Source organism: Eulemur rufifrons, chromosome 18 (genome assembly GCF_041146395.1).
Source record: "Eulemur rufifrons isolate Redbay chromosome 18, OSU_ERuf_1, whole genome shotgun sequence".
Taxonomy (NCBI): domain Eukaryota; kingdom Metazoa; phylum Chordata; class Mammalia; order Primates; family Lemuridae; genus Eulemur; species Eulemur rufifrons.
Genome location: NC_091000.1, coordinates 60,642,258 through 60,654,597, shown reverse-complemented (window position 1 = coordinate 60,654,597; position 12,340 = coordinate 60,642,258). Strand labels below are relative to the sequence as shown.

At 37.2% G+C, this 12,340-nt stretch overlaps 1 non-coding gene across 1 annotated transcript; it reads right to left on the bottom strand.

Moving 5' to 3' along the window:
• Positions 1-7,947: 7,947 nt before the first annotated feature.
• LOC138399271 (U1 spliceosomal RNA) lies at positions 7,948-8,111 on the bottom strand. Its single transcript, XR_011236154.1, has one exon. It is a non-coding gene; the product is annotated as a U1 spliceosomal RNA (small nuclear RNA).
• Between the last annotated feature and the right edge of the window lie 4,229 nt (positions 8,112-12,340).

The following is a 12,340-nucleotide window of genomic DNA, read 5'->3' as shown; positions in this document are numbered from 1 at the left end:
TATCTGGGAGCAGAGGTGATCAGGTGGGCTTGTTGCGGGGTCTTATTTGCCTAGGGAGTGAATGGCTAAGGAGGAGGAAGTAACCCCCAGGTAGAGTGCACAGGTTTGGGCCACAGAACATGGCCTTTCATCACTTTGGGGGAGGCTGGGAGGACAGCCACTGTATATCTGACCAGCCCCTCACAGACTTGAGAAGGGACTCTTAGAAGATGAAATGGAAATGAGGATGACAGCTATAGGGACACAGGAGGCTCCCCCTACCCCAGCATAACTCTGTCACTATACTGACAGGCTACTGAGAGCATGGGATGGAGTAGCAGCCATTTGTGGGGACTGCTAAGGCACATCCCAGCAGTGACCGGAAAATCCTGCTGTCGGTGTCAGTGACCTGCGTGACACAGCCACCTACCCTCTAAAGAGTGCAGTGGGCTTGTCGCCATTGCTACTGCAGACTCACAAGCTATTTCGGGGAGCCAGGAGGGCTTCTTAGAAGCACGTGCCTGGGTCTCCTGGGGAATTTCCAGAACCAGCTGGGAGAGATTGGAGATGTTCTGGGGCTCTCATAGTCCACAATTTGTGGTTAAACGGAATAGGACAGCCTTTGCTATTACTAGTGTGTCACAGAACAATGTCACATGTATATCCTGGATGCATAAGTGATGAGACATTGCCATAATTTAAACATGAGACTTAGTCTTATCACTGATAGACACATGTTAGGTAGGAACATGATTCTACTGACTTACCATACGATTGTGTTTGGCTTGGTTCTGTTTTAATAGGATAGAGGGTTGAGTTGATCAAACCCTACGTTTTCCCTCCATTCTCCTTGTGGCTGATCAGCAAGATGGCAGGTCAGCTGTGGTTGGGGGTCGACTCAAAGTTGGAGGATCCTCAAAGAACCAGCTCTTCAGAGTTCAAGCTGCTCCCATGCTTTTCTCCCCTTGATTTATACTCTTCCAAGCAGCCAAATCTTGACCCTGTAGTCAGGCAAGCTGACCACAAAACCTTTATTCTCGAGACCACTGCGCTATTCAAGCCAACCATCCCGAGCCATCTCAGGGAAGCAGCCTTCAAGAGCTACGCAGACACCAGCAGATCATCGCAAGTGCAGGTTGCCAGCCTGCTCAGTTACTGCGAATGACTCTGAGTAAAGCCTGCTTTGTGTTTGTCAGAAAAGGGGGAGATACAATGTATTTGCTTCGGGCAATTCATTTTAAGGAATTTGGTTTCCAGATTTCCTGCAACTGGAATCATAGCCCATTTCACAGTTACTAAACTATTCATCCTGTATATACAAAATAAAGAACTAGTAAACATAGAAACTTAAACATTTTTAAGCTAAAATGGTGGTACAAATGTTATCTGAGTCTTATAAATCAGCATTCAGAAATATCTTCTTATTGTCAGAAATAAACTGCAACTCAGAGACTGCTTACACTGTGTTTCTATTAATAGATAATGGCAGAGATTAGGCATAGCATTGTTTAGAAATCACAGGCTTGCAGATCTTCTCCTTTTCAGGGATTACGGAAAATATAACCTGCTCTGTTGCATTTAAAAAGAAAAAAGCAATAGGATTTTCTTGTCTTTTGTCTGCATATCCTGCCTGGGGAAGAGTTGTTCATTAAAATTAGCTTTCTTGTGTTTTAGAATTTTTTTATGGAGCATTCTCTACCACAGCTTCCTTATATATGCTAGAGTCTTGGTTCTGAAGCCTTTTTTCCATTTTGTCAAGTGCACCGTCTGAAAGGGACAGTGAAAAATTAGGGACTGGCTCCACCTGGTGCTTTGGTTAGAAAACTACACCTTCGTGTGAGGCCAATGTCCACACGGAGTCTGCCCTCCAGTGCATGGAAACACGGTACAGATACTAATTAAATACTACTTAAAAATACTAAAACAACTCCCCCAAAATGACTGATTAATGTACTTGCCAAGTATTGTGCTAAGGACTGAGTGTGTATTACTGATTTATTGTCTGTTGCTGTAAAACAAATCATCTTAAAACATAAGGCTGTAAAACAACCACCATCGTTCATCATCTCCCACGGCGTCTGTGGGCCGGCAATGCGGGAGCATCTCCGCTGGGTGGTTCTGGCTGGAGTTTGCTGTCACATGAGGTTGCAGACAGTGGTGCCCAGGGTCATCTCAAAGCCTCGTTTGCTCCCTGTCTGGTGCCTGAACCAATAAGACTGGGCAGGCCGGGGTGGGAGCATCCGGCGTCTCTCCTGTCTCTATGTCATTCCTTTCTAGGGTTTCTCTAACATAACCAGACTTGCTCCATGTTGGCTCAGGACATCCAAGGTGGTGACCCAAGAAAGGGAGCCAGGAGGAAGCTGTATTGCTTTTTATGATCCAGCCTCAGGCGTCATGAGCGTCACTTTCTCCGTGTTCTATTGACGGAGGTATTTACAAAGGTCCACCCAGGCTCACGGGGAGGGAACCCAGTCCCCATCCCTCAGTGCAGGAATGTCAGTGTCATATTGGAAGAAGAGCATGTGGGATGTGATATGTATCTGTTTGGCCATCTTCATAAAAATATTAACCACCACAATTGTTTCAATTTCCCCCAAACTACATGAAGTTGCTGCTATCATTATCCCAATTTTACTCTTAAGTGAAAGTGGCCAAGAGACATTAAAAATCTTCTCCCAGTACCCTTCCAATATCATACTAGAGCATTGTCTTAATAAGCCACCTAAAGTGCTAACTGTACATGATTTTCAGTCTTGGCACTAGTGACGTTTTAGGCCGGGTAATAGTTGCGGAAGGCTGTGCTGTGCATGGTGGATTCCTTAGCAGCAACCCTGGCTTCTACCCTCCAGATACTAGTGGCATCCCTTCATCTCCCTCGCTGTGATAATCAAACATGTCTCCAGACATTGTCAGATATCTCTGGGGGGCAAACTTGCCCCCAGTTGAGAAACACTGTTTTAGGGGAAGGTAACTTTGTTTGATTACTTACTATTGATTAAGGTGAGACTCTGTAAAGTTAATGTTAACTTGTAGAAGACCATTATGTTGCAATTTATTTCCGTCCAGTAGAAAATATAAATCCTACAGATTATAGTTTTATTATCTTACAGGGTATCTAACTTGCAATCTTATTCTAGCATTCTTTTTGTTCACTGATTATACATAATAGTTTTTCTTCCCCTTCTTTGAACTATCCTTGTCATCATGCTAGTTTCCTCATTAAAGAGTTATGTAAATATTTGCCACGTGCTCACGTGTGTGTGTGTGTCTGTGTGTGTGCACACACAAACACAGACACACACACGCGCGCGCACACACACACACACACCAGCTTCTTGGCAGAAAACAGAGTGAGAATTCTCCCCAAAGTGCAGGTATGGTAACTCTTTGGATCTCCTTTCAAGAAAAAACTTGCAGATCAACTGTGAGGGGCACAGTTAGGGGATAGCCTTGGTGGCAGAGCCTCTGGTTGCTCAAGCAACTGAGCTGAGGCCATGTTTTTCCTGGGCGGCCCCTCGCCAATGAATGAGCACAGGCAGGGTGCCAGGGCCTGGCCATCTTTGTTCACTGTAGAACTGCTCTAACAGGCACTCTTCTCTGGAGCTGCCTGTTGGGCTGGTTGCAACTTTTGCAGGTCAGCACGGCAGTTTGACCCTCTTCCTAACTAATCCTTCTTCCTTCCCTGTCATCTTTCAAGAATGACAGACTTACATCACGGCCTGTATCTGCTACGGAGGCCTTCTGTGCTTCAAGCACTATGCAAAGCTGACAACTGTCACGTTGCCCAATTTGTGGGCTGGAATGGCATTGTTAGGTGTGGCCTGAGTTGCCACCAAAACTCAAGGAGGCCTACCAGGCATTGTGCTTCCTTCTCTTAGGTAGGGAATATTAGATGCAGCAATTTCTCTTTTGCTTTGGAGAGGATATTCCAGCATGAACCTAACCAGTGGATCGCTTAAGAGGCGGGTCCCTGATCTTTATAACTTTTATCTTTTGCTCTCCGAAGCACAGGCATTTTTCCAAGGCCTGCAACATACTAGCCACCTCTTGCTTCTCGTGGCCAATGAGCAGGATGCCATTGATGCAATGGATGAGTTAGATGTTCTGTGGGTTCAGGTGATCAAAATCACTTCAGATGCTATCATAGCAGAGAGGGGCTGAGTTAATACAGCCCTGAGGCAAAACAATAAGTGAATATTGTAGTCTGTCCCACATGAATGTGAACTGTTCCTAATCTTCTCTAATCTGGATAGAAAAGGTACATTCACCAAATCAATGACCACATACCATGGACCTGTGGTCTGGCATGGCAGCTGCAATCAGGACTACCACATGGTTAAACTTGTAGCAGCCTGTTGTCATTCTCCAGGGTCAATCCAGTTCCTGTAGGTGAAGACTGGCAATTAAAAAAGAGATATGATAAGGACAACTAATCCTTGCTTGGTATGTACTACCTTTCTTGGGAAACAGTTTCCTAAGTTTCCTTTTGGCCTTCCCCATTATGGTAGCACTTCCTCATAAACCAAAGAACAAATATAGGAGTTACTCCAACTGCCAAGTGTATCCTTTCCAATTATATATGGAAATGGAGAAACGACCACTGGGTGAGTCTACAGATTCCCTGGGCCCATTATTCGCCAGAACTTAGCCAGGACTCCATTCATTACCTGGCTCCTGTAAGGTACTTTGGGTCTCTAGGTATCAAAGTCAACTCAGAACCTATGTGCAATAGCCTGGGTCTTCCCCTTTCCCTAGTATACTGTCACCCAAGGAAACGGTTGTAGGTCCCTGGGAAAGGATGGGGTAAATCATCACAGTGTGTGCTGTTGCAGTGTTGCAGGGTCCTTCTTCTGAGTGACCTGGCAAATCCTTCTCTTCAGTCAGTGGATTTTGGATCTGAAAATTGGCTCGGTTGTGGCAACTAAGCAAAGGATCATGACTTTTCATTGGGGCAATTGCTCTCAGCCATTCGTGCCCTTTTCTGGTTGTAGACGTTAAGCATCACCTTGTTGGTGGGGATGCCAAGCTCTATCATCCATCTCTTCAACTTGCTGAAGGTCCATCCCCTTTGATGTCTTTCTGGCATTTCCAATTTTTACATTACTGTGGACTCTGGGCTCCTAGCAGTTAAATGTCACCTCTTGGGTCTCCATCATTTCGGGGCCTTACCATTCTTATGAATTTAGTGAGGCCACCAGGGACATTATGCTGATGTTTTGGAGAATGAGCCTTCCTGGGGAATATACTCCTCTCGAGAATATTCTGGGCCTCACGTAATATTCCATTCTAGCACCTCTCACCTCTTTATTCCTTCCTCTCGCAGCTGCCAAGAGCACTCAGACCTTTTCATTTAATCATTGGCTGGGAGTAGATGCAGGAAGTGTGGCTTTTATAATAGCATGAAAGTGGTGCAGCAGCCCAAGAGGCAACAGCTGGGCCGTAAGTCAGTTATGCTCCCTGAAGCAGCAGACCCATGTGGCACATTGTCACGACTGCCACATATGTAAAGTCAGGACATTTATGATTTACTTAAAAAAAAATCCCTGTGGGAACAATGTGGGGCAAAATCAGCAAAATATTGACTTTCTATGTACTTTATAGGTATTTTAATAAATGTGAAGGGAGATAACATTTATTGAGCTTTATTATACACCAGGCACTCTATTAAGCACATGGTATTACATTATCTCACTATGTAGTTATTATCAGCCTCATTTTACAATCGAGCAAATGGAATACAATGCAACTAAGGAAACTCTTCAAATTCACAAAGTAAGTTAAGTGGGAAGGATGAGATTGGAACCAGGTCTGACCAAATCCATAGCTGCAATCACTCTTTAATTCATTGTGTCAGTGTTTTGAAGTTTTAAATAGAGATTTTGCACATATTTTATTAGATTTATAGCTAAATATTTCATTTTTGATGCTATCATAGAGGAAACTAGCCTTTAATTCCATTTCAATTATTCATTGCTAGTGCATAGAAATACAATTGACCTTGTATGCTAAAATATTGCTAAACTAAATTTTATAAAATTTTTTATAGATTATGGAATTTTCTATGTAGATAATATGTCATTTGTAATTAGAAGCAGTTTTATGTCTTTCTTCCCAATCTGTATGTCATTTTATTTCTCTTTTTTGTCTTATTACACTAGCTAAGAACGCTAGTATGACATCAATTAGGAGTGGTAAGAGCAGATATCTTGGTTTTTTTTTCAATTTTAGGAAGAAAGCTTTCAATATGTGATTATTAAGTATGATAGCTTTAGGTTTGTTGTAGATGTATTATATCTAATTGTAGAAATTTCCTCCTATTCTTAGATTGCTGAGAATTTTATCTTTTTAAAATCATGTATGGATATTGAATTTTACCAAATACTTCTTCATTGGCTATTGAGATAATTATATATTTTTCTTTTTTAGTCTGATAATATATTGAATTATGCATTGATTGATTTTCTAATGTTGAACCAAGCTTCTATTCCTAAGATAAACTCCACTTGGCCATAATGTATTAAATATTATCATTTTCACATATTGAAGGAGTTAATTTTTAAATAGTTTTTAGAATTTCAGAGTTATGTTCATGAGGGATATGAGTCTGTATTTTTTTTCTTGTAATATGTTTGTCTGATTTGTTATCAGGATAAATTTAGCCTGATAAAAAACAGAAAAGTGTTCCTTTCTCTTCTATTTTCTGGAAGAGTTTGTGTTGAATTTGTATTATTTCTTTCTTACTTGGGTAGCATTTATCAGTGAAGATATTTGGACCTGAAGTTTTCTTCATGAAAAGATGTATAGTACAAATTCAATTTATTTAATATGTATAGGTTATCTATTGCTTCTTGAATGAATCTTGGTAGTTTTGAGTCTTTCAAGAAATTTGTCTATTTCATCTAAGTTATTGAATTAATGTATTTACATAAAGTTGCTAATAATATGTCTTTATTATCCTTTTAATGTCTATACGTTCTGTAATAATGTCCCTCCTTTATTTCCAATATTGGCCATTTGTGTCTTCTCTCTTTTTCATCCTAATCAGCATGGCTAAAGGTTTGTCTTTTTTGCTATTCTTAGCAAAAAAACAGTTTTGGTTTCCTTAACTTTCTCTATCATTTTTCTATTTTATTGATATCTCCTCCTATGCTTATTGTTTCCTTTCTTTTACTTACTATGGGAATAATTTAAGGTCATTGAAATGAGAGCTTTTTTCTTTTCTAATAAAGTTGTCTAATGCTATGGATTTCCTTCTAAGCACTGCTTTTGCTTATAAATGTTAATATGTGTTCATTTTATAATAATTAAATTTAGAACGTTTTCAAATTTCTATTTTGAGCTTTTGGACCCACTTACTTAAAAGTATGTTGTTTAATTTCCAAACCCTTGGGGATTTTTCCAGATATCTTTTTGTTATTGATTTCTAGTTTAATTCTGTTGTAATCAGAGAAGACACTTTACATAATTTAATTCTATTTAAATTTATTGAGGTTTGTTTTATGGCTGAGAGTATGGTCTTTCTTGGTGAATGTTCCATGTGCACTTGAAAATAATGTGTACTCTACTGTTATTGGGTTGGATGTTCTATAAATGTTGACTAGGTCAAGGTAATTAATAATATTGTTCGTGTCTTCTATTAATATATCCTTACTGATTTTCTGTCTAGTTGTTTTATTGATTACTGAAAGAGGAGTATAGAAGTCTTTAACTATAATTGCTAATTTGTCTAATTCTTCCTTTATCTCCTGCAGTTTTTGCTTCATGTATTTTGAACTTCTATTGTTAGTTGCATGCACATTTATGCCTTTTATGTTTCCTTATATCTTCTTGTAAATTTACCCTTTTACCATAAAGTAATGTCCTTTATCACTTTAACATATTTTTGCCCTTATATGTATAGAGAGTTTATTTTGTAGACAGCATATAATCAGACCTTGCCTTTTAATTTTTTTTTTTTTTTTTTTATCTCAGGGGAGAGCATGAACACAGTCTCCAATTAGCACAAATTCCATAGCCAAGTTTCCCACATGTGGGACCATCACATGACTCAGCACATCCAAAGTGCAATGGATAAGACTTGCCCTAGGAAAACCACCTTCACGATCATGATACGTCCCCCAACAAGTAAGTATTGGTCTTGCTTTTTAAAAATTAATCTGATAATCTCTGCTTTTTAATGGAGTATTTAATGTAATTATTGATATGGTTGGATTTAAATCTATCATCTTGCTATTTGTTTTATATTTATTTTGTCTAGTTTTTGTTCCTTTCCCCCTCTTTTACCTTATGTTTTTGCATTTATGAAGTACTTCTATGATTTCATTTTATCGCTAGTATTGCTTATTTTTTATATCTCTTTTATAATTTTTTAATGGTTACCCTACATTTGCTAATATATATCTTTTATTATTCATAGTCTACCTTCAAACTGCTTCACATGTAGTCTAACGATCTCACAACTTACGACTATATACTCCCAAGTCCTCTTTCTCATACTATGTGCTATTATTTTCATATATTTTAAATTTAAATATTCTACCAGCACCCACTATATGGCTACTACTTTTGTTCCAGTCATTTAGTTATAGTTTAGGGAAATTATCAGTTTAAAAATGTCTTTTATGTTTACTTCCTTTTTAGCATTTCTGTAATCTTCATTTCTTTGTATACAACTAAGTTTCGAGAATCATATTCCTTCTACTAAAGTATTTATTTAACTTTTCATCTAGCACAGATCTGCTGATAATTAATTCTTTCACCTTTTGTTTGTTCAAAACAATATTTATTTGACTTCATTTTTCAAAGATATAAAATTCTGAATTGATAGGGGTTTTTTCTTTCAATGCTTTAAAGATGTCACTCTATTGTCTTCTAGGTTGCACACACTCTCATGAGAAATCTGCAATTCTTATGTGGGCTGCTCTCAGGATTTTCTCTTTATCTTTGGCTTCCAGCAATTTGACTATTATTGGTTTAGGTGGATTTTTTCCCCTCAGATTTATCCTGCTTGGAGTTCTCTGTACTTCTTGGATATGTGTTTTGAAGTTTTTAATTATTTGTGTTAGTTTTTCAAATATTTTGTCTGCCACACTCTTTCTCTCTTCCTCTTGTGCTTGTATAGCGTCTAACTTCTCTTTGCCTCATGCTTTAACTCAGGTCTGACAGTCCTACATCCTTACAAGGGCCTATCTTTCTTTAAATTTCAGGCTTCTGAATTGATGGTGCTGCAACCTTAGTTCTCTGATAGGTTCAAAAAGAGTTATAATTTTACAGTTTATCTGTAGTTTTCTTATCCTGATGGAAGTTATGTTTTTTTTCCAGTTTTCTAGAAAATTTTTTAAAATTTAGAAATTTAAGTCCGTTTCACTATTAAAAACCACAAGTTATACTGGTATTTCCCATTGCAATCAAACATTACAAGGTACAAGGTACATTGCCATTTTATCCATTTCCATATGCAACTCCCTTCTCAACAGTGGGAAAACTAACTCTCATACTCTCATTATTGTGTGTATATATGAGATACATATTTATTATATATATCAAGTTAATATCTATTATTAAGCTATATTTTAAATCAAGTCTAGAATACACAGAATGATGTTTCGGGATGGCCAACTCATACCCCTATGAAAACCAAACCTACTAACTAGTGTTCAATATCTCTTTATACTTTTCTAGATAAAATTTACATACATTGAAGTGCATAAATCATAAGTATTCAATATAATTACCTTTAAAATTTATATACTTCTAATATCACACTCAAATATAACCTCTTCTTTGAATACTGCATAGGCTAACCTCCACATGCAACTTTGACATCCCTTTATTACAAAACTTAGTGCAATTTTTTCAGTGTAGACTATGTTTGATAGAATATGAACTCATTAAAGAAACTGACAATGCCTTTTCAGTTTTGGGTTCCTACTTTCAAACATTATCTGGTATATAACATGGTACCAATGAATGTTTGTTAAATAAGTAAAAGTCCATTGGAACAAATATCTTGCACTTTTAAATAAGGTAGCTATGTAATTTTTAAGCTAAGATCTGCTTACTGTTACTAAATCACCAGCTAAGGGGGTTATGATAAGAACATGAAAGGAAAAAAAAGGCAGCAGTTGAAATGTTAATTAATCATTGTGTTCCAGAAACATAAAACTCTTCTAATCATTTATCAACTAGTCTTTGAAATTGGCAGGTGACACAAATTACTTCCACTATATTTATATATTAGGACTTTAGTCTTAGCAAGATATTTAAAAGTAAATATAGGTTACTTGCCTAAACTTAATAGGGAAGAACATTTTCATAGTTGCTAGTTGATATTCTGACAATGGAGATTATTATTTTCAGTTGTCTAAAAGCAGTAGGTAATCAAATCTATTAACAGACAGATACTACTTTTATACCACTAATTATCCTGGAAAAGAGAGAGGTCGTATGTACTGAAATTTGATTATGCAGTTGCTTTGGAGTCATATCTAGAGTTTCTCTGTTTTTCTTTAAATAACAACAACAACAAAGACTATATATACTTTTATAACTATAATTAACTAAATATTTATTTCTAATACCTATAAGAAACTACTACCACAGAACAGTTTTATGAATGGAGCCCTGGAAAGAAATCAGAGTACCTGGCTTCAGGCTCTGGATCATTCCCTTGTCAACCTGAAACCTTAGGCAAGACATAATCCTTTCAGTTACATGAAGACAATGGAGCTACTTCATAAGATGTAGGAGCCCCTCGCCCCTTGACAAAAAATTAATTTTTGCCCAGAGTCAGCAAAACTAGACGTGCTTTTTAAGGCCAGAGATCAATGGGTCCTACACACAGTCTGTTAATAATCGATAGGTCCACACACGGCCTAATGATCATATAACCTATTCCCTATAACTGATAGCCAAGGGCCTATAGTCTTAACAAATAAGCCAAGGTGTCTCATTGTCTACACACAATGATGAGGTCAAGAGGTTGAGATACAAACATTCACCTCCCTTAAACTATCACTCTTAACAAATGAAACAGGTTACATCAAGACATCAAAAAAAGTCACACACCAAAAAATAACTACGGACTAAAAATATAAAAATAAAATGACTGACACATTACAATACTACAACCTTAAACCATCTTCACAAGGCTATGTCTATTTTGTGTGTGTCTGTTTATTTCTTTATGTTTATATATTCATCCTCCATTCTATAATCGGGCCACGACATAAGGTTCTTATGAAGGCTAAATAAGATGGCATTAGTGATAACAATAATAAGGAAAATAGTGAATTATATTTACTGGGACTTATCATATGCTAGGTGCTCCAAATTTTTATTTCATTCTCATGAAAACACATAAGGTAGGTCTTCTTGTTATCCTTTTTGAAAGATGAAAAAAATGAAGTTTAGAGAAATTAAGTAACTTGCTCAAGGTCACACAGTTAATAAAGAGGTAGAAAAAGAATTCAAATCCAGGTTTCTCCAGTACTAAATACAATTGTAATTGTTTCTCTTCCTGAATATATGCAAAGTGCCTAACAGAATGTTTGACATATATTAAGTGATTAAAGATGTGCTAGTTCCTTTTGCTTCTCACTCTACATCACCTCGGGCATCTCAAACATGCTAACAAATTTAACAGCCACCTAAAATATATTATGTCATCAGATCTGCATTTCCACCTCAATCTTCCTTTATCTAAGTTCAAGAACTATGCATCCACCTTCCTCAAGTGTCCAACAGGCATCTCAAATTCAATATGGCCCTAACCAAACTCATTACTTTCTTCTTAAATGTACTTCATTTATGGTCCCAAATCAATGAGTGATATTTCCATTCATCCAGATGTCTAACATAAAAATATGAGAGTCAGGGATTTTCTTATAGTTTCCTAATCTGTTTTAAGTCTTCATAGCTTATTGACATGTTGCTTATACTCCCTAGGATAACTGATCCAATATTTCTAATCATTAAAAATTCAGCTCAAAATATCATCCCCCCTTTGGATCTTTGTAATATCAGTTAAGTAGTATCACCTTTGTTGAGCTGTCATACCTTGCACATAACTCGATTTTTATATGTTGTCATACTACATTATACTGATAAATTTTCATATTTCTCTGTTCTCCTATATCAATGCAGTCCATTAGAACTTTTTGGGTAATAGAAATGTTCTATACGTGTGCTGTCTATCCAAAAATGATAAAAATACAGTTTTTAAAATAAAAAATTTGCAAGATGGCTCTAAGAGCAAAGTGAGAAAAGTCAATAAATTTGAAGATAGATCAACAGAAAGCATCCAATCTGAAAAATCAAGAGAAAAGATTAGAAAAAAATGAAGAGTCTTAGTGAACTAGGG